Below are 22,088 nucleotides of genomic sequence, written 5' to 3' on the forward strand. Positions count from 1 at the left end.
CATCAGCTTTATTAGCTATGAATGCACAGAGTGTTTTGCGAAAAATATATAAACCTACCTAAACAAATTCATTTTTAAAAAAGATTACATAAACACATGAAGTACCAGGTCTCAATACCAAGACTTTGTCTGAGTCAGACCTACTGATACCCATTATGTTACTGAAACGCCGGATAGATGACGGAAGGTGTGAAATCATGCTGTGATATTTTCACTTTTTTCCTCTAAAATAAAGAGATGTTTCCATGTGCAAGAAACAGAAATTAGCTACCAGGAAAATAGGTGACACATCTATATTCAACACATAGATTAAGAATAAAATCATTGTTTGCGCCCTACAGAACAGGCTTGTTCATTCATCCTTGTGATAGATATGCATGCAAAACCAAATTGAAATCAAATCCCTGCAGATGGCTCATAAGTCACAAAAACTGTTTAATCCTTTCACTGCATCCCTTAGGGAAGCCTGCCCCTTGGTAAGTAATAATGTACCATATACAGAATATCAAGTACTTTCTTAGTTTTTTAGTAGAACACCTTCGTTTTCTCCAATGGGTTTTTCCCCCATATTTCTCGTAAAGAGCTCTCTGTCACTGTGTTACCTTAATGTCTACATCTGTAGAATTTTGTGTAGTTTTTCTGTTAATTTTTTAAAAAGTGTCAGAGTGAAACTATATTAAAAAAATCTTAGCTAAAATTGATTGTGTGGCTTCAAAGTCATATTTTAAAAGGCAACCAGATAAATCCAAGTACATTTTTACATTGCACTTTCTAATGGATTTTACTAGAAAACAGTTGAGTTTCAAGCAGAAATTAAAATGTAAGCAGACCTCGGAGGCTTAACCATTTAACAGATGCAGTAAACACAGGGTTGGAACTATAGCTGTCACTTCAGATTTTTCCCACTGAGTTACCAATGTAAGCCACTTGCCAGAGCTGCTGGCATGTAGTACTTTTGTTGTTCTGTTAAAGATAGACATCATTTATAACTCTTAAAACAGAGAACATGCCTATTGTGAACTTATTTTTATGTATTTCATTCTTTCTTGGTTTTCAGTCTTCCTAAAATTTTTGAAGAGTAAAAGTGATGAGAGCTTATATAAAAAGATACTTGTCTCTAGCACTATGAAATTTTTCATTTGTGAATTGCTAACTTGTCAAACCAAATCAGAGATTCTTGACATCTTTATTATATTAAAGCAATTCCTGATATGGACTCTTGAAAAGGACTGAATTTTCTTATTCTATAAACTGAAAGTTGTACTTTTTCTACAATAACATGAGATTACTTTTCTCCTTACCCCTGATGGGCTTATTTAATATACTGTATAATCTACTATCTACCTAGATCAATTGGTGTATCTATCTCCCTATCTATATGCTAACTTAGTATAAGATTATATCAGGACACTGATTTGGCTCTGAAAATAAGCAAACGTGTGCAATATATTGAAGTGATCCTAACACTAGTGAAAATATAAAATTCAAAAGTAACATGATATGTGTAATGGTGATTTACAATCATTATATTGAATCTCAATGTAGCACTAGGCATTACACTAATAATTGTGTAATTCTTCTTCAATGAATATGATAATGCAATATTCTCTAACAATGTCTGTCTAGATTAGTATTATTTGTTTTCAAACTGAAAAACTAGTGTCAAAAGCATAATTAACTTTTCAGAAAATCAGTGTATAAACTACTCACAGAATTTTGATCTCTAGCTCTCCCTAGCTCTTCAAACCAACTTTAAAATCGCTAACCCATCTATCTAATACCATATATATATATATATAGTAGAGAAATAGTATATATATGAGTATATAGTATATGTCTCATTGTATACTATATACTCATATATATGATATTGTATTGTATTTGAATGTATGCATTGCAATATTTTTGAGTAGAAATATTAAATCATAAAATTTATCATATTTATGACAATCTGAAATATTTATGATGCTGAACAATGTGTATTTTCCTTTTTAGGAAATAAGAAGAATCTGAGAGAAAACAGAGACCAAAATACCCCAGAATTTCTAACAGAACAGTAAGTACTTTAATGATATAATAATTATACTAAAGCTTCTGTACAATTTAAAGAGCTTATAAAATTCTTTTACAGAAAAATTCACCATTCTATTTTCTAAGAAATGAAATTAACATACTAGGCAATGGAGCCTTCTGCAACTCAACTTCAATTTACTGGAATAAAATCATTTATCCTATAATCCTTTTAGATAAGATGTTAAAGTAATCCTTGTGATACATTTTATGTGGCAGAAAATGTTTATGTTGATTCCATCATATCTTTTGACTAGCATCATATCATCTTAACTAAAGAAGAAAAAAGTAATAAAATTTCACCAGAGTGCCACAGATTTTTTGCATGTGGTACAAAATTTATTCATTTGGAACAAAATTTTGAAGAGTCAATATGCTTGCTGTGTTTATAGGCACGAAGCTAAAATTATAAAGCAAAGGCAACTATCTACAGCCTTAAAGTTTACAGCATCATCTCATTAGTACAGTTCTTTTTAATCTCACAACCTAACTATGACATCTTTCCTAATATAGTTATTATTTGATAGTAATAATGATTTCCCTAAATATGTTTTTATTGAATAAAATTAAATGCATTCTTGATATTATTTTTATGGTAAAATTGGTAATAGTATAATGATTTCCTAGATGTAAATATTATACGTTTTGAATATGTGATTATCAAAATAATTTTTGAAAAGATGGAAAAGCAAAATTCACATCAATGACCCATTTTATATCACATTTAATGTCATGGTTGTTTGGAAATGAGTTTGAAAATGCAATTCTCCAAAATTTAAAACAAACATTAACATAAAATGTAGTAAAATAACAAAATGATAGATATATATATAAAAGGAAAGGACTGTGATATAAAAAATGTATAATAATTTTTCTAGGATATATACACATTATACTTGCATAATAAAATTTTCTAGCTTCCAAAAAACTTTAATGTATAAATCACAACTTCATTTAAATAATTAACTGAGGTTATGATGATAGGAACTTAGCTCACCGTAAATCCACCGTTTTTATGGTTGAGAGGAGCAGTGAGAGAAGCCGGTTTCCTCACTTCCCTACCTAAGGGTCCCTCACGTCCAGCTTTGCGTTACACAAAGCACTGACCTCACTCTGTGCTGCCGTTATGATGGCCACACACTTTACATTTAAATCCAAGGTTTATGAGATACAAAATTTTCAAAAACTCTCCCTTCATTTGAAAAGTAAACTCCAAGTATGTGAAATGCTGTTTTGAAGTGACAGAGCAGGCTGTGAATGAGTTTACATAGTTCTGGGTATAAGAAAGATAATTTAAGAATCAGGTTTTTTCTATTATTTAAAAAAAAACCCTCTGCCAATTTGAATAAATTGCAAAATATGAAATAAAGGAGCAATTTTTTGAGATTTTTTTCAATATTTTATGACCAGAGAGAGTCAAGTAAGTTATTCTACCAAAACATAATTTCTCAACACCTAGCAATTGTCCCACAAGAAGGTTAGACTCTCTGAAGTTTTGTTTTTCTGTTTATATTCCATGTTTAAGCATAATTTCAATTCTGTACATTACTCATTGTTAAAATGTTGAGTTTTTTTATGACAGAATTTTAAACTCTTTATATAAGAGCCAAGTAATATCTGTACTACTGCCTCACAATTTCTTAGTGTCTTATTATATTTCACTGTGAAAAGCCTCAGTGGCTATTTTTCTGATCCAATTTATCTTAAGTTATTTGGTCTAATTTTCAGATATGACTTATATAAGTTATATGATTTGAATTCTAGTTTTCATAATTATATTGACATTTGATTTAGTATAGCAAACTTTGGAGGGAACTGATTCCAGTAATGACATCTGCTCTTTAGAATAATAGTAGAGAAAATAATGTGCATGTTTTCCAGAAAGAAATCAGACCTTTTCTTGGTACATTTGTGCTTTACGGTAATTTTTCCTTTCAGACTTTTTCTTTCATTTAACAACTACATACTAAATCATGCATAAATAACTGTAAGGAAAAGTGACTCTTAATTCAAGCCCAAATAATAAAAAAGTATAATTTATATTTTAAAACTTCTATAAAATGTTTATGAATAGAAATGTTCTGAATTAAAATGATACTGTCAAACTATGTGTCATAATATATGTCTTAACTTCCAAAGAGTTCATGAGTTAGAGGTGTCAGTATGTGGAATAAAGCATAAAATAATAAGAGCGCATTGGATAATACAGTGACTATTTTTCTTGCCCTTACCTATAGAAAATATTCTTGTGTTTTAAGTCCATAAATAATAAATGAGTTTTTACTATGTGTATTTGAATCAGACTCATAAATGGAAGATTTTTAACATAAAAAGCCAAACAAATATCCTATAATTTTTCCTCAAAGCCCATAGCTTATAAATGATTTGGGTAATTGATTAAAATATTACTAAAGATCTTTAACACACATTGAACTTATATTTCACAAAAAGTTTTGTGCTTAAGAAAGTTAAGAAAAAGAACCATTGGAAATTGTATTTTAAAATAATTTTCTCTCAATTGCTGAACACTCAGTGGTGCTTTCAAGAACTCCACAGGTTGTCTCTCTACAGACTCTGAACACAATAGATAGTAATAACGAAGAGGATGCATTCAAAAAAACATTCAGAAGCTCAGTAATGATTCTTGGAAACTATTCATATCCTAGATTTACTAAACTTCTTTAAATACTGATGGAGGTTGATGTTCTCACTCAAAGCATGATTATTATTAACACTCTTGCTTTCCTGGCACACCAAGTAGAACAAGAAGTAAGTATTCAGTAAGAAAGGTCCTAATGGAAAGCAGATTTTAACTAGGAAAACATTGTGTGGTTCATTAGAGAATAAGTATTATTTGCAAATTCCCCTCAGAAGTTAAATTTAACCAAGTGCTTGTAATTAGTTTTGTGTATGTGTAATAGTAGCATATAGCTAGGAAAAATTTATCTATCTAGTCTAAGAGTCTCATTTTATAGATATTACTTCCTTTAATATACTTTTTTATAGAGGGACACATAAGTCAAGTCATTTCTTCTGGCTCTCAATAGCTCTTAGTAGAATCAAGAAAAATTCTGGCTTAATTTACCACTCTTTTGTTCTATCTGCCATATTAACTGGAAGTGTTTATATAAAAAAACAAGGGTCTTGAATTGGTTCAAGAAATCTCTTAAAATTTAAACTTCCTATATGACTATGGTTTTATCAATGATGATAATGAGAACTGAAAGCTTTGCAAAGTTATCCTAATTAGTAAACAGCAGAGTTACCACTTAAATGCAGGTCTGTTTGATTGTGCCTTCCTTTCCAAGTTATCACTCTTAACTAAACCCATTACACTTGCTGAAGGCAAGGCATATTTCATTTTCCTGTAGGAATGAGGGCATAGAGGGAGAAGATAGAGTAATGAATAAATCACTTTTAAAATATCATTTTTCTATACAAAATACTTGTGATATATGTATAATATTTTCTTTATTGCTTCTCATCAATAAACACTAGGTTGCATCATGTGTATTTGTCCTTCAGAGGCTAAAATTAAACCATGATAGAATTTAATTATTAAAGACAGCTATCTTTAGACAGAAAAAATAGAATGGAAATTGAAATGGATGATAGTCATAAGTATAAAAGATCACGTAAGGGAAAAAAACTATTTTGTTTGTAAAGTAAAGAACAATAAATGGATGCTCACATATGTTCTTAGATATGTATGCTTACTACATTATCTGGACTTGCTCCCTTTAAAATATTTGGCACAACTTTGGAAATTCATTCTTTACTCAATAGGTGCTATTTATCAAGTAAAGTACCTACTGTATACACTCTCCCAGGTGCTAGAGATGTAAGAGATGAGAGGAAGCACAGCTCCTCTCATTGTGGCATATCGTTAAATATTGGAATAAACACTTTATAAAGAAAATAGCACTACTTTGACCTACAGTAATAGATATCTTTTTAAGATACCCATCTGATTTATACTATAGTCAGAATCACTTTATGTTTTTATTTACTAGATGATTGAGAATTTTGTCACTTTCTGTGTGGCATCAGGTAAGATAGGTTTCTCATAATCATTATCATTCATGATAAAGATAAATCTATTTCATTAATTAGGGTATTTTTTCTCTTTTTTTATTATATTTTATTGATCATGCTATTATGGTTCTGATTTTTTTTCCTCCTTTACCCCCTTCCACTCAGCACCTCCCACTCCCTCAAGCAATCCCCCCACCATTGTTCATGTCCATGGGCCATGTGTATAAGTTCTTTGGCTACTCCATTTCCTATGCTGTCCTTTACATCACTATGGCTATTCTGTAACTACTTACTTGTACTTCTTAACATCTATCAACAATTGAATTTAAAAAACAAACTAAGCAAACAAGAACAGAGACAGGATCATGGATATGGAGAGCATTTGCATGCTTACCAGATGGGAGGGGCGTGTGGGAGAAAGGGTGAAGAGGTGAGGGGATTAAGAAGTAGGGTATTTTTTTAGAACGCTAAAGAAGGAGGCTTCTTTAATCTTGGCTCTGGCTTTGGAAACTCACTTTCTGTGTTCAAATTTCAGCTCCACTACTCATCAGAGCTATGGGGTATAGGGCAATTTAGTAGACCTCTATTTGTTTTAATTTCTTCATTAAATAATTGTAATAATCAAATGAGTTAAAGATATGTAGTGATTTTATTTCTTTATATAACAGTATCATGCTGATAGTAGGTGCTATACTGAAGTTAGCTATTATAATTATTCAATAAAATTTAGTCCATTTCCTCTAAAAACATTAATCTTTGATTTGGGTGCTCTCATTGATATTAGTTTTTATTTTATTTTAAAAACTTTATCATCTTTCATAATTCTGAAATATAACTTGTGTGGTTATATAAGAAATGAAGTGGAAATGCTTTAAAACCATTAAGATTGTTTTGAAGATATCATGTAAAGTTTAAAATTAATGACTTTAAAACAAATATTTCAGCATCTGGCCAATTAATGCTAATTTTGATCTATTCTAATGTTCTGATTTATTTACTTATTTGTGTTCACCAGAGCATTATTTCAGGTTGCATTATTTGTTTTATAATTAAGATTATTGGCAGTGGGTGAATGAGTTGTGTTCAGGTCCCTTTTCAGCCATTTACTTGCTGTATGTCCTCAGGGAGACAATTTGACCTCTTTGTCTTAATATGTCACCTATAAAAATGAAGATAATAAATCCTTTGTAAAGGTCTGATATGAGAATTCAAATACAGCTGACCCTTGAAAAACACACATTTGGGTCCACTTATGTATGGATTTTTTTTTCAATAAACATATAGTTGGTCCTTCTTATCCCTAAATTTAATCTTTGTGGATTTAACCAACCTCAGGTCAAAAAGTGTTTTGATTTGCAGTTGGGAATCTGTAGATGCAATGGGATGAATGTATGCATTGTTCACAGCATTTTTCATAAGGAACTTGAGCATTCATGGATTTTGGTATCTGCAGGTACCTGGCCCCTGTGGGTACTGAGGGACAACTGTAGTTAAGTTTTGGGGGACTAAAATGTTATATGTGAATTTTTGACTCTTTGGGGGAGGTTAGTGCTCCTAATCTCAGCATTGTTTAGGGGTCAGCTGTACATGTTTATTGTGTTTATTACAAAAGTTAATAAAATAATGTCAACAAAATAGTAATTATGTTGTTTTATTTGTTTTTTATTTGCCACTAAAGATAACTCCTTTGTAATATTAAAGGGGCATTCTTTTAAAATTTAAAAACAGATATAAGTCTGCAAAAAATAAAGAGAAAGAAAAGGGTGAAGGAAGAAAAAAAGTGAAGGATGATTAGAAACCTTGAATTCAAGGTGAAATTTGATTTTGGCACAAAAGGCTGTAGGCATGCTCCAGGAAGACTCCACCATGTGCTCTCTCCTTGAAGGTCTTCCTCCTTAAAGCAAGTACTGAAGTTAGACAAGGTTAATGGTATGATTACCTTTCACAGAGGTCAAAAGTAAGACTTGCTCAGTCATCTATGGAAGGACACTTCAATAATTTCCATGTCTTGGCACCATTAATAATTCTGCAATAAACATAGGGGTGCATTTATCTTTGAGGAGTCTTTATTATCTTTGCAAATAAATGTTTTCAAATTTTTCAGATAAATACCCATAAGAGGATTGCTGGGTCCTATGGTAACACTATTCTTAATTTTTTGAGGAATCTCCATACTGTTTTCCATAGTGGCTTTACCAGTTTGCATTCTCACCAGCAGTGAATTGAGGGTTCCTTTTCTCCACAACCTCTCCAACACTTGTTATTACTTGTCCTATTGATAATGGTCATACTAACAAGTATGACGTGGTATCTCATTGAAGCTTTGATTTGTGTTTCCTTAATAGCTAGTGAAGTTGAGCATTTTTTCATGTATCCTTTGGCCATTTGTATGTCTTTTTTGGAAAAGTGACTGTTTATTTTTTCTGATGATTGGTTATAGAGGATGTGTGTGTGTGTGTGTGCGTGTGTGTGTGTGTATAAAATGGAAATACTACTGAGTCATAAGGAGAGATGAAATACTGCCATTTGTAATAACATGGATAGATATGGAGAATATCATGCTAAATGAAACAGAAACAGTCAAGAACTATATGATTTCACTCATATGTGGGGTATAAAACAGAAAGTAACAAATGAACAAACAAACAAAAACTCATAGACACAGACAACAGTATGATAGTTACCAGAGGGAAAAGGAGGTAGGGGTTCAGTAAAGGGCAAAGAGGTCAAATATATGGTGACAGAAGGAGATAATACTTTGGGTGGTAAACACACAATGGAATATATAGATGATGTATCATAGAATTGTATACTTGAAACCTATATAATTGTATTAAAAAATTTTACCCCATAAATTAGATTAAAACATTTTTTTAAAGGAAGACTTAACACATTCTGCATCTTGATGGTAAAGGTGCCAAAAAGGCCTTCTACCCTATCAGTAAAATACTTCCTTTGGAGTCAAAAATGGGGTTATTTTCTTAACATAAAATCAACCTAACTACATTGCAAATTTTCAAAAATAAATTACGTCCAATACATGGAATTACATGTACTATTTTAAAGGACAGTTTTATATCAGTGCATAACAAAATTGTATACTTTCCTTTAAAAAGTTAAATAAAATTTGATGTGATATCTGAAATTAAAATTACAAAATTATTTTCTTACCAAGGAAATTTCAAAAAATAAAAATTGCTTATTTTGCTGCTTTTTCCCTCTTGAGAAATGAGGTTTTGATTTTTCTCCTCATTTTAGTACTTTATTTTCTGTTACTAAATTTTATATCCACCATTTTCATTTGGCTTTATTGTTTGAGTTGTTCTTTTGCAAATACTGTAAAAATACCTTTATAATACTGAGGTAGAATATCAATACTAGTGCCATACCCTTTTTAATGTCAATCTTGTTTTGCTTCAAAGTAGCAGAATGTAAAATTAATACCCAAAAATCAGCTGCATTTTTATATGCCAATAACCAACAAACAGAAAGGGAAATTAAGGAAACAATCCCATTCACAATTGCTACAAAAAGAATAAAATACCCAGGTAAACCTAATCAAGGATGTAAAGACCTGTACTTGGAAAGTTATAAGACACTGAAGAAAGAAATAGAGGAAGATACAAATAAGTGGAAGCACATAACTTGTTCATGGATATGAAGAATTACCATCCTAAAATGTCCATACTACCCAAAGCAATCTACAGATTCAACACAATTCCTATCAAGATTCCAATGACACATTTCCCAGAACTAGAACAAATATTTCAAAAATTTATATGGAACTTCAAAATGCCCTGCATAGCAACAACAATCCTGAGAAAGAAAAACAAAGTTGGAGGAATCATGCTACCTAATATGACACTGTACTATAAAGCCATAGTAAGCAAAACAGGATGGTACTGGCATAAAAACAGACACATAGCTCAATGGAATAGAATAGAGATTCCAGAAATAAACCCACACCTTTATAGACAATATTTTACAGAGGAGGCAAGCACATAGAATGGGCTAAAGATTTATTCAATAACTTTGTGTTGGAAAGATTGGACAAATACCTGCCAAAAAATGAAACTAGGCCACTTTCTTCCACCACACACGAGAATAAATTAAAAATGGATCAAGTCTTAAGTGTTAGACCCAAAACCATAAAAATCATAGACGATAACATAGACAGCCAAATCTTGGACATTGCCCATAGCAATATTTAGTTGGATATATCTCCCCAGGCAAGGTAAACAAAACCAAAAATAAACAAATGGGACTATATCAAACTAAAAGTGTTTGAACAGCAAAGCAAATCATCAACAAAATTAAAAATCAACCTGCAGAATGGGAGAACATATTCACCGAATACATCTGGTAAGGGGTTAATATCCAAAATTTAAAGAACTCACAAAACCGAGCGCGCGCACACACACTCACACCCCCACCCCCACCCCCAGTTGGATTAAAAAATGGGCAAAAGACCTGATTAGACACTTCTTCAAAGAGGATATACAGATGGCCAACAGTCATATGAATAAACGCTCAATGTCACTACTCATCAGAGAAATGCAAATTAAAACCACAATGAGGGATCATCTTACACCTGTCAGAATGGCTATCACCAATATATCAACAAACAAGTGCTGGTGAGGATGTAGAGAGAGGGGGACCCTTTGGCACTGTTGGTGGGAATGCAGATTGATGCAGCCACTGTGGAAAGCAGTATGAAGTTACCTCAAGAAATTAAAAATGGATCTGCCTTTTGACCCACTTCTGGAAATATATCCAAAGGAACCCAAAACACTAAATTGAAAGAACATAAGTACCCTATGTTCGTTGCAGTGTTATTTACATTCACCAAGAAACGGAAACAGCCCAAGTGCCCACCAATATATGAGTAGATAAAACAACTATTTAAACAATGGAATTACTACTATGCTATAAAAAAAGAAGAAAATTTTACCCTTTGCAACAGTATGGATTGACTTGGAGAACTTTATGCTAAGAGAAATAAGCTAGTCTGAGAAGACAAATACCATATGATTTCACTTATACGTAGAATCTAATGAATAAAATGAACTAACAAGGAAAATGGAGACAGATCATAGATGGAGAGCAGGTTGAGAGCTAGTTGGTTGGGGCTGATGGGGTGGAGGGATTGAGCAAAAAGGAAAAAGGATTCATGCACATGGACAACAGTGTGGTGATTACTAGGAGAAGGGGGATCTATGGGGATTAAATGATAATGAAAAAATGCAATAAAAAAAAGAACATTATTCTACTTTTGATGAATTAGAAAAAAGATAAGCATATCCCAATCTTAGCAATAACTATTTCTAAATCGGCAAAATATAATTTATAGTATATAGCATTTTACTTCATTTCTCAAAATTTAATCCTTACATAAACTATGATTTTCTTTTCTATTCTAAAATATGAAAAATCTGGCTCAGCATATGCTCCATTGTACATTTAAGCAATTTATGTTCCCTATTCTTATGATTAATATGAATTGCTTCACCCTGCTATTGTTTTTATTTTCCATTTTCAAAAGAATCCCGCCAAAGCCTATATTTATGAACTGGTACAAAATATTTGAGAGTAAGGAAATAATGCCTCTAAATAAATGATCAGACCCCATTGGTTTGCTAATTCAATGACCCACAAACTGATTTTGTATAAATTTTCAATAATATGAAATGTTTTTTAAGAAATAATTTGTAGCAGCAGTTTGGTAAGTTGCTCAGGGTTTTCACTTATCCATTTTTGTTTGAGTTTAGCGTTGGCACAATTTGCTATGATATCTCCTAGGAGCTTATTTATTTTTATTAGGTATACAATATTTGAATTATGAAGGATTTAGCCTTGTGTTTCCTTTCCTTTTGGAGTTTAAAATATATTTTTTCTTTTTCAGAGAGGGGTTTCTTAATGCCACCAAATTGTGTCTCAGAGCATTATATATGTAATAGTATTTATAATACCATTGTATTATGGAATACAACATTTCTTTTCCCTTTATCTGAAGTATACCTATTAGCATAATTCTAAAAGAAGTTATTCACATAATTGATTAATTATTAATATATGCAATGCTTTAAATTATGATGAGATTTAAGCAATTATCAATGTTTCACAAAAGGCAAAGCCAAATTTGTCATTAAGTGAAACAGCTAAAATAATGGAAAAAATACAGTCAGTCTCCAAACTAGGAAAAAGTTATATACAAAGATTCATTTAAGATGTTTTCTTTCCATTTCATAAGCTGGGTATTTACTCAGCATAGTTACACAAACCAAACCCGCAGGCAACACCAAACCACAATATTTGCAGCTTTGGGAACGGGTCCTGGGTGATGAGAGGGAGACAGGAGCAAACCTTTGTCCACTTTCCTGACACTCAAATCAACCAGCCCAGATGCCGAAAAATAAGTAAAGCTGGCTTTCCATACTGCACTCTTTCTCTTTCTAATCTTTTTTTTTTTCCTGATATAATTCTGCCTCCCATCTGATATTCTTGAGCTGCTGCCTCTTCTAAGGGGTTTTGGCTTTACATTTGCTAACTCCACTTTTCTCTTCTTGATCAAAAGGCCTCAGTGCATCTGGTATGAGAAAATGTCTAGGAAAAAAGGACCTGGGTCAAATATTCACACCAGCCTTGCATTCTCTCTGCTTCTCCACCTGCTATACACACAACTGCCTACCCAAATAATCCAATGACAGAAGGGATTTTAGGCAGTATGAGGTCCTGAAGTGATGAGCGGAGGAAGAACGTGTGAAGACACCTGGGGACGGGGGCAAGGGCCCTGGGGGCAGCCTCCCTGCACTGCTTTGGGGGTGTTACATTGTCTTCCAATCATCAACTTAACAGCCCAGAATTTTTTTAACACCTACCAGTTTTCCCACTGGTTCTTGTGAGGCTTGTGAAAGAAGCTATGTCAGTGAGGTGTAGTAGGCTAGAATTTACCAGCTTGTTTCTCATGGACCGTAACTTACTTAAAGTACATGACTAAGTAATACTATTTATTGTCATTTTTTCTTTCTTTTAAATTTCCGAAGTATAAAAGCATTAATTCATGAAGTAAGTATTTGTGCCCCCTCAATCTGAAGAAAATTATTCTCTTTGCACCACTGCCTTAGTTCAGGCTGCTGTGAGAAACTGCCAGAGGCTGGGTGTAGCTTATAAACGACAGAAATTTACTTCCCACACTTCTGGAGACTAGAAGCCTGTGGTCAGAGTGCCAGCAATGCTGTGTCCTGGTGCGAGCCCTCATGCAGGGTACAGACTTCTCATTTCATCCTCACACAGCGGAAAGAGGGCAAGAGAACTCTCTGGGGTCTCGTTTTATAAAGACACTAATCCTAAGGGCTCCACTCCTGTGACCTAATCGTCTCCCAAAAGCCCCACCGCCTAATACCATTACATTGAGTGTTAGGATTTCAATGTGTGAATTGGCATGGGAGGGTGGGGGAACCATCTACTGCCACCACCTATACCACTCTTTCTATTAGACCACTCAGATCAAGGAAATCTTCAAACCTTAGCTTTCAATTTTTAGCGTAACTCTGGACATAAACATAAATTAATACATTTTCAGTAACAACCCTGCTTGTGATAATCTGACAAATGCTCTGCTCCTCCTACGCTGCCATCCCCAGGTGTGGGAGTGGCACAGGGAGACCCAGCCAGCCCACTGCACCTCTGTCCCAATTATTGACTGGGCCCTGGCCAGCCACTGCCTCTGTCCCAAGTCTTAGATCAATGACAGTAGCCACCATTCACTAGAAAATGACTTCCTCCTGAGATCTTCACTTGTAATTTCCCTGGGAATTTTCTGTTTATATTCATACTGCATAAACGAGGAGACAGATTCTGAGAGGCAAAGTAACATTTCTCAATATAACAAAGCTTGTAATTTTTTAGCCTAATGCTGACCCAGGTCAAAATAATGCTCTTAAACATACAAATTTCACAGATTTGCACTGAAATGATATTTGCAGAGTTTCTGTCTGCATGAGAGGGTGAACTCCCTGTGTATGGTTGGCAAATGGTCTTTGTGTCCCAGAATCTGCCATGGAGTTGTTGCTCAGTGCTATACCCGAATGAAGGTGATGTTTTATACCCAGATCTCTCATAGTCATGGCTCCATGAAGTTCTCTTTTCTCTTATTTTTCCTCACTAGAACTAGTTTAATCTATACCCCCAAACATTCCATTACAATAGGCTTTTTTGTCCAGAGCTATATCTTTAGTCTTCTCCAAACCTACAATTTATTTTGACCTTTTTAAAATTGTGGTAAAATATATATAACATAAAATTTACTGTTTTAACCATTTTAAGAGTTATTAGTACATAACATAGTAGTACAACTATCACCACCATCTGCCTCCAGAACCTTTTCATCTTCCCAAACTGAAACTCCATACTCATTAAACAATAAGTCCCCACTTCCTCTCCCCACAGCTCCTGGAAACCGTCATTCTACCTTCAGTCTACTAGAACATTTTGGGTCTTTCTGTGTCTGACTTATTTCACTCAGTATAATGTCTTTGAGGTTTATCTATTTTGCAGCATGTGTCAGAATGTCCATCCTCTTTAAGGCTGAATAATATTCCATGGTATTCCAACATATACTACATTTTATTTATCCATTTATCCTGTAATTGAATGAACAAATTACTATATTTTGCCATGTATAATGTGCACTTTTTTGCCCAAATATTTGAGGGAAAAATAAGGATGCGTCTTGTACATGGGTAGTACTTATTCTGTATCTATATAAATGTTCTTAATTCTTTTATTGATGTGTATATGTTAAGAGTGTAACTCTAGAAATCAATAATGATATCCATATGCAAAATAATACCCTGGAATACAATAATCGATTTTGTTTCTAAATATAAATAAATAACTGAATTAAAAAATTAAAATGAAAGAGTTTTTCCTGAAAGCTTGGGCCGAAAATGTTGGGTGCGCTGTATGCGCAGGAGCACAGTATATGTGGCAAAACACCGTAGTGGTCAGGGGTGGGATCGTTTGCCAGTTCCCTAACTAAAGACGCAAATATAGAAATGCAATATGACTTTGAGGAAGTGTGTCTTTTTATGTCATAAACCCTAAAATTCATCCCAGAAAACTAGTTTTGTGTAGGCAATCAGTAGAAGAAATAAATGAGTTTAACGTAACTTAGGGTTTCTAAGTCATAAATAATGCTACATTTTAATTGCTCAAATTAGAATTAGCCAGTCTTTATTTGATTATCTGATGTTTTCATATACGAACTGTTCCTTAGAAGATTTGCAGTTAGGGGAATTTTAAATTGCCATTTCTCTAAAAATAATAGAATGATAGGAAAGGTGTTATTGATTCAAAATAGGAATGCAGATTTATAATCTTCAACTTTTCTACTGCTACTATTTAACGTCTATGTATTATGAAATATTATTTTTGAAGAATTACCAGATAAATCTTAAATAAGGAAATTATATATTTATTCCATATTTTCAACAAACATTACTTATGTGCTTATTAATAATTTTAGAGCTGGCATTTTTAATGCAAGATACACACACACATGCATATGTATATATCTGTTTATATTTTATCATAGACCAGCTTTATCACTATGTCACAGATGAGGATGCTGAGGATCAAAGAGTGAGTTTCACAGTTAATAAGTGACTGAATTGGAATTTGAGATCAGGACTTATAGAGGCAGGGCTTTTGCCCTCTGCCATCTCACACTACCTTCTACACACCATGCATTGTGTTAGGACACTATCTCTACCTTGGGGTAATTTACAGTGTAGTGAAATGGATGGACATTGTAAAATTAATTATAATTGCATAAAGATAAGAAGTACTTGGAAACCAGCAAATAGACATGACTTAACATTGCCTGAAAAACTTTACAAAGGAAAGGACATTCCACTTAATGTTACATGACTTAACTTCCACATTGGTGTTCTATTTTAATTGTGAATGAATTTAATTAAGTACATAATACAGTTGATTAGGATTGAGGTTATAATGAGATTTTAAAGGCCAAGCTAAAGTATTTGAAGTTTATTTCTATCCAATGGAAAACATTGTTTAATATTTTTGTTGTTATTTTTTTCTGCTTAATGTCACATCTTATATAATCTTTAGTAATAGGAGTAACAATTTAAAATATAGTTTGAGGAATATCCTTAAATCCTTTTGTTAGCTTGTGTTAGTTTTTGTAATGTCCTTGCATTGTAGAAACAGCTGATGATTTCAGTATATGACCTTGCCTCTTATTCAGAACCATCACATCTTCTCAGGTGATCCTCAATAATGTGAATTCATAATAATATTTGTTATTTTCTTGTTGGGAGAGACACTAAAGCCTGCTTCCCAAGATCTATGTAGCTTTAAGTTATTGTAGTGAGGAAAATTCACAGTGCTGTTATGATTTTGGCTAATACAGTTGGGTGTGGGTGTATGTGTGTGTGTGTGTGTGTTTTGCGGGGCCAGCGGGGAGACAATTCTGATAGTGTCCTATTGATTCAGATGCTTTCTGACAGTAGCTGCCTACCAGGTTTGCCTTCATTGACTTTTCAATGTTCTGTTACAAATAAGTTGAATGTACAATTTGATATTGAAGGACACAGAAAGTTCCCCACTGAGCATGAAGTTGGAGCAGCCCTGAGCTATAGGGTGATGAGTGCTTATTATCATTCTGAAAATCACCTTCTTGTCCTGAGCTGTTTTCTTCATATTTTTTCTCCTTGTTTTAGTCTGCCACACATTCCAATGCACCTTTTATTCTTAGAAATTCCTCATGCTGACTCAAGTTTGAAACATAAAGTCATAGGTGTTTTCTTATTTTTTTTAATATCTGTTATGCCAGGTAGTCTGTGTTTGGTTAGTACAATTTAAAAGAAATCTTATTGGTTTGATTTTTGTAAAATCTTGGATGATTAGAAATGTCTGTTATAATTATAATAAAAACTGTCATTTCTTGAATGCCTACTATTTGCCACATTCAATACATAGCAATTTTCACATGTTATCTATAATTTTGACAGCTCTACAAAGTAGGTATCATACCACACTCTATATATGAGGAAACTCTGAGAGGTCAAGTTACTTGCCCAAGATAATAGTAATTACTTCTATCTTTCTAATCATGTTTGATTTTTAGTTATCTAAACCAATAGTAATATCATTTAGATTTGCAGAGCACTTCACAATTTTCATAGCAATTTCACATATGGTACCTCTTTTAACCTCACAAAACTAGTATCTATATTTCACATCCACCTGACTCTTTGAGAGACCATCTTGAGACTCTAGATTCATAAATAACAGAGTACTCATTTCCCTGTACTGAAATATTACCCTCTGTTAAATTTGCATATTACTAATGGCTTTATTTCTACCATTACTATTTATGTTTATATTTTATGAGGGGAGAGGGCAACTGGAGAACTTGACTATTGATGCTCTTGAACAGTTTGGGGGATTATGCTTACCTAGACAATAGTTGCCTAAAGCAGAAGCATAATAAAATCTTCAGACCAAACTTTTATACTCCAGAAAAACTGTGTAGAAAATACATACATAGCTGTTATTTCCTGCTGTCTCCTACCAGGATCCCAGCCCATAACGTCATTGCCATTTAAAGACTTTCTCATCTGTGTAGCCTATTCCCATATCTCCATGTAAATAAAAGCGTTCTATTCTTCAATATATGTCAATAAACATGAAAGAAGAAGGAGGGAAAAGACAGTGCCAGAGAGACAGGACACCTCACAGTATTTACACAAAGATCAGGTAACATGAAAATGGATAGTAAGTATATTTCTGTCTCATTAACTTATGATTAGCTCCAAAACTCAATGATATTAGATACTCTGAAATAATTTATACCAATTAAGTACCAATTGGTTAATGGAAACAACAAATGAAAAAAGTAGAAGAATAAGTAGAGAAAAAATAAAACAGAGAGTCACATAAATGCTACCCTTCAATGCCCATGGGAAAATAAAACCACCCTACTCACTGTTCCAGAAAGTACCATGTTATTTCAAACACCAGAACTTTGGTTCAAGAGTTTGACACCACTTTTCCTGACCTAGCCTCCTCCTAGGCTGAGTGAGTTTCTTTCTCTCTTCTACATTCCCAGAGCTTCTAGGACACACCTGCTCTGTAGCACCCATCTGATCTGCTGGATATGACCAAATCAGCCACCAGCGGGGTAACCTATCCATCCCCACCACTCCAGAGAGCAACCCAGCATTTTGAGCACAATGCGTAGCACACAGTAGATAGTTCTATTCAGTCATTCAACAGTACCAGACCTTGTGCTAGTGCTGAGGGCTGTACTCAAAGAATGTTTGAAAAAAGGAGGAAAGAAAAAAGGGAAGGAAGAAGGGAAGGAAGAGAGGAATGAAAGAGACATAATGAGACAAGGGAAGGGAAGAGCAAGGAAGAATAGGAAGGAAGGAAGGAAGAGCAAAGACATAAGTAAAAATATGATTTAATCTATGGCATAGTACTTCATATGAGGCATTCGTTGTTTTATTTTAGTAAAGAAATTTATTTGAAAAAATAAATACTTCAGAGTGCTTCAGAACTCACATTAGATTCAAGGGAAATGAGTTTTATATAAGACAACTAAATTATCCAATGAAGGATAAATGGATAAACAAAATGTAGTATATGCATATAATGGAATGTTCTTTAACCTTAAAGAGGATGGAAATTCTGACATGCTTCAAAATAGATAAACCTTGAAGATATCATGCTGAGGGAAATAAGTCAGACACAGAAGGACAAATACTGAGACCGCTTGTATGAGGTACTAAAGTATTCATGTAGACTGAAAGTAGAATGGTGGTTTCCAGGGTCTGTGTGCAGACAATGTATCAAATAGAGCTGCTATTTTATGTTTTTTCCATCTGTTTGCCACTGAAAAAGATATATCTCAGTAACAAAAGCTAGCAGTCACTACAGACAAGAAGATAAACAATCTTGAGAAATGAAATCAAGGATGCTTTTAAAATATTTATTTTACAGTTGACCCTTGAACAATGTGGGAATTACAAGCACTGACCTCCACCCATGCTGTGTAGTCAAAAATTCACATATAATTTTGACTCCACGAAAGCTTAACTACCGATAGCCTATTGTTGACTGGAAACCTTACCAATAACATAAACATCCATTAACTCATATTTTATATGTTATATAGTATAATATACTGAATTATTAACAATAAAGTTAGAGAAAATGTTAAGAAAATCATAAGAGAAAATACATTTATAGTACTGTACTAATATTTATCAATACAGAAAGTTTATATCATGTTTACAAGATAAGTCATCTGTCAGTAACTATATAATTATTGTATTGTAGGCTATAAAACACCACATATATTATACAAATTAGTAACACAAGATATCAAAACAAAAAGATAATGTGAAAAAGAAAATGAGAATACAGGTCTGGCACAAGTAACGCCCCCTTTTTTATTACAAAATCTTTTATTATAAAATCATAAGCATGTAATTCTGTAACATAACAGTATCACACTCAAGCACACCACATGACATTTTAGGTGAAATGTTCAAATTAAAGCTATAAATTATTACACCCATATTACCCTAACAACCACACTCAAGCAGGCCTTACTTTTGCTGGACCCTGTATTATGCTAAGTGAAATCAGTCTAGAAAAGCTAAGAACTCTATGATTTCACTCCTATGTGGGATACAAAACTGAAATTCATAGACACAGACAACATTATGGTGGTTACCAGAGGGAAGGGGGTAGAGGGGTAGTAAAGGGTAAAGGGGGTATAATATATGGTGACAGAAGATGATTTGACTTTGGGTGGTGGACACACAGTGCAATATACAGACCATGTGTCATAGAAATATGCACCTGAAATCTATATGATCTTATTAACCAATGTTATAACAATAAATTTAATAAATCTAATTTAATAAAATAAATTCATATTTGCACATGTAACAAATCATGTATTGATAATGATGAAGCAGCAATATAATTTTTTAATAAGCTACTGTAATCGATACAATTGCCTCAAGGTAGTAAGATCTCCAAAAATTTTCCAATATGTTTATTGAAAAAATATACATATATGTGAACCCTTGCAGTTCAATCCTGTGTTATTCAAGGTTCAATTGTAGTACTTGGAAATTCATTGTAATTACTGCCCAGTTTCTGAATGAAATCTGACCAACTACTATCTGTTGAAGTCTATAGGGCAGTCAAAATTATATGAGAAAGGAACATTTATTAGTCTTTGTGTATTTATATGCATAGAAGGTTCTGTGTTTATTGATTTCAAATTTCCTTTTCATTATCTTACAATTTAACTGACAAGAAGCAGAAAATTGAAAACGATGGAAAAATAAAAGAGAAAAGGAAAAGTTAGTGCTCTGGATAAAGGATTGCAAAACTTACAAATGAGCCAAGTAATTATTCACAAGATAGCAAGAGAGATATTTAGCAAAAATGATTGGATTATGGACTGGAAGAAAAAGACCACACACATATATACCCACATGCATGTACTGATTACACACACATACATAAAAAGATGTGCACAGATTCCACCGCACACATCATATACACACACAAAAGCACAGGCTACTCGCTTGCTCATACACTCACAAACACACACAGACACATCAAAGATATGCACCCAACTTAACCTCAGGATACAAAATTTTCTCAGAAGGAAGATAAACTACGGTAGCTCCTCTTGATCACCAAGGCCCGGAGGGGGCTTGCGGCTGCCTGTGACTAGACCGGCAACCAGACCTATAAAGCTCAGTTATTATTGCAGCACTGCATTTTTATTTATCAGTGTACAGCATCATTCTAGAAAATCCTAAATGTACAATCTATGTACTTCTCATTAGCAGGACATGTCACATCTTATGAGTTCTTAAACCAAACTCAGTGACATCTTGAACTAAACTCGGTGGCATTTAGGCTGCGCATCACCTGGGAAGAGAGAGCAGAGACAGTTCTCAGGAGCCCTGAGTGCTACTGCATTTCCATGTATGAAATATCCTGGGTTATATCTAGCCTAATACTGAATTTATACAATGGGAATAATAACTCTTGCCTGATGAGGAATAAATGAAATAATGTTTTTAATACAATGGTACATATAAGACGCTCAAAAAATGTAGTGGAGAAGGGCAAGGCACATTTTTTACCTCTTTGTTAAAATTGATGATTTCTAGCCCCTCTGGGTTTGGTTGGTTTTCCTCACATAAGCAACTAATGTTGATCTGAAAGAAGCAATTGCACTTTCCAGTGGGATCACCTTTTAATATCTTAGGAAATATTAATAAGGGCTGGGCTACTGAGTTTATATTAATGTCTCTGAAATCATAATAAAACCTTAGAGCTTTCAAAGGTAGATCAGAAATACTCATTACATAGGTTTTACTTATCTGTTTCCTCAATGCAGCTAATAGAATGTGCTTTTAGATGATCTGTTCTTTCATAGAACATTTCCTTCTATGACAAGCCACTTAAGTCATGATTCACCCCAACTTATAAAATAAAAACTTTTTTTTTTAAAGAACAGGGAAAGTGGTGGGGAAAAGGCGGAGACCAATGTATTTGAAAAAAATAAATTATTTTTTTTTAAGTTAAAAAAAATTGTAGTCCTTATGTGAATTGAATTTTTAGATTTGACTTTAATTCTGTTTCCAGTACTAATCAGAAAAATAGATTTATGGAACTGTGGAATTGGAATTTAAAGATATGCACTTCAATCCCATTTAAACATTAAAAGTATTAGGATACTATGTTTATATACAGCCATTTCTTAGAGTCAGTTCTACCTCTTTTTTTTTTTAATTTTAAACTTTAAGCTGCTTTTCTTGGAGTCCTATAGAGTAAAATTTCCTAAAAGCTAAGATTATATAAAAACCATAGCTTTCTAAATGGCTTTATATGAACTTTGATACAAATAACTAAAAAGA

At 33.2% G+C, this 22,088-nt stretch overlaps 1 protein-coding gene across 2 annotated transcripts in view; it reads left to right on the forward strand.

Moving 5' to 3' along the window:
- The window catches only part of SYT1 (synaptotagmin 1), a 529,223-nt gene that overhangs the window by 172,544 nt on the left and 334,591 nt on the right, over nucleotides 1–22,088 (forward strand). For both annotated transcript variants that reach the window (XM_054580146.1, XM_054580147.1), the window contains exon 3: nucleotides 1,996–2,056. The gene's annotated coding sequence lies outside the window, so the exon portion shown is untranslated. The remainder of the gene's footprint in view (nucleotides 1–1,995; nucleotides 2,057–22,088) is intronic.

The sequence above is a fragment of the Pteronotus mesoamericanus genome, unplaced genomic scaffold (assembly GCF_021234165.1).
Source record: "Pteronotus mesoamericanus isolate MK-2021 breed Mesoamerican mustached bat unplaced genomic scaffold, CSHL_Meso_final contig_56, whole genome shotgun sequence".
In the NCBI taxonomy this organism is placed as follows: Eukaryota; Metazoa; Chordata; class Mammalia; order Chiroptera; family Mormoopidae; genus Pteronotus; species Pteronotus mesoamericanus.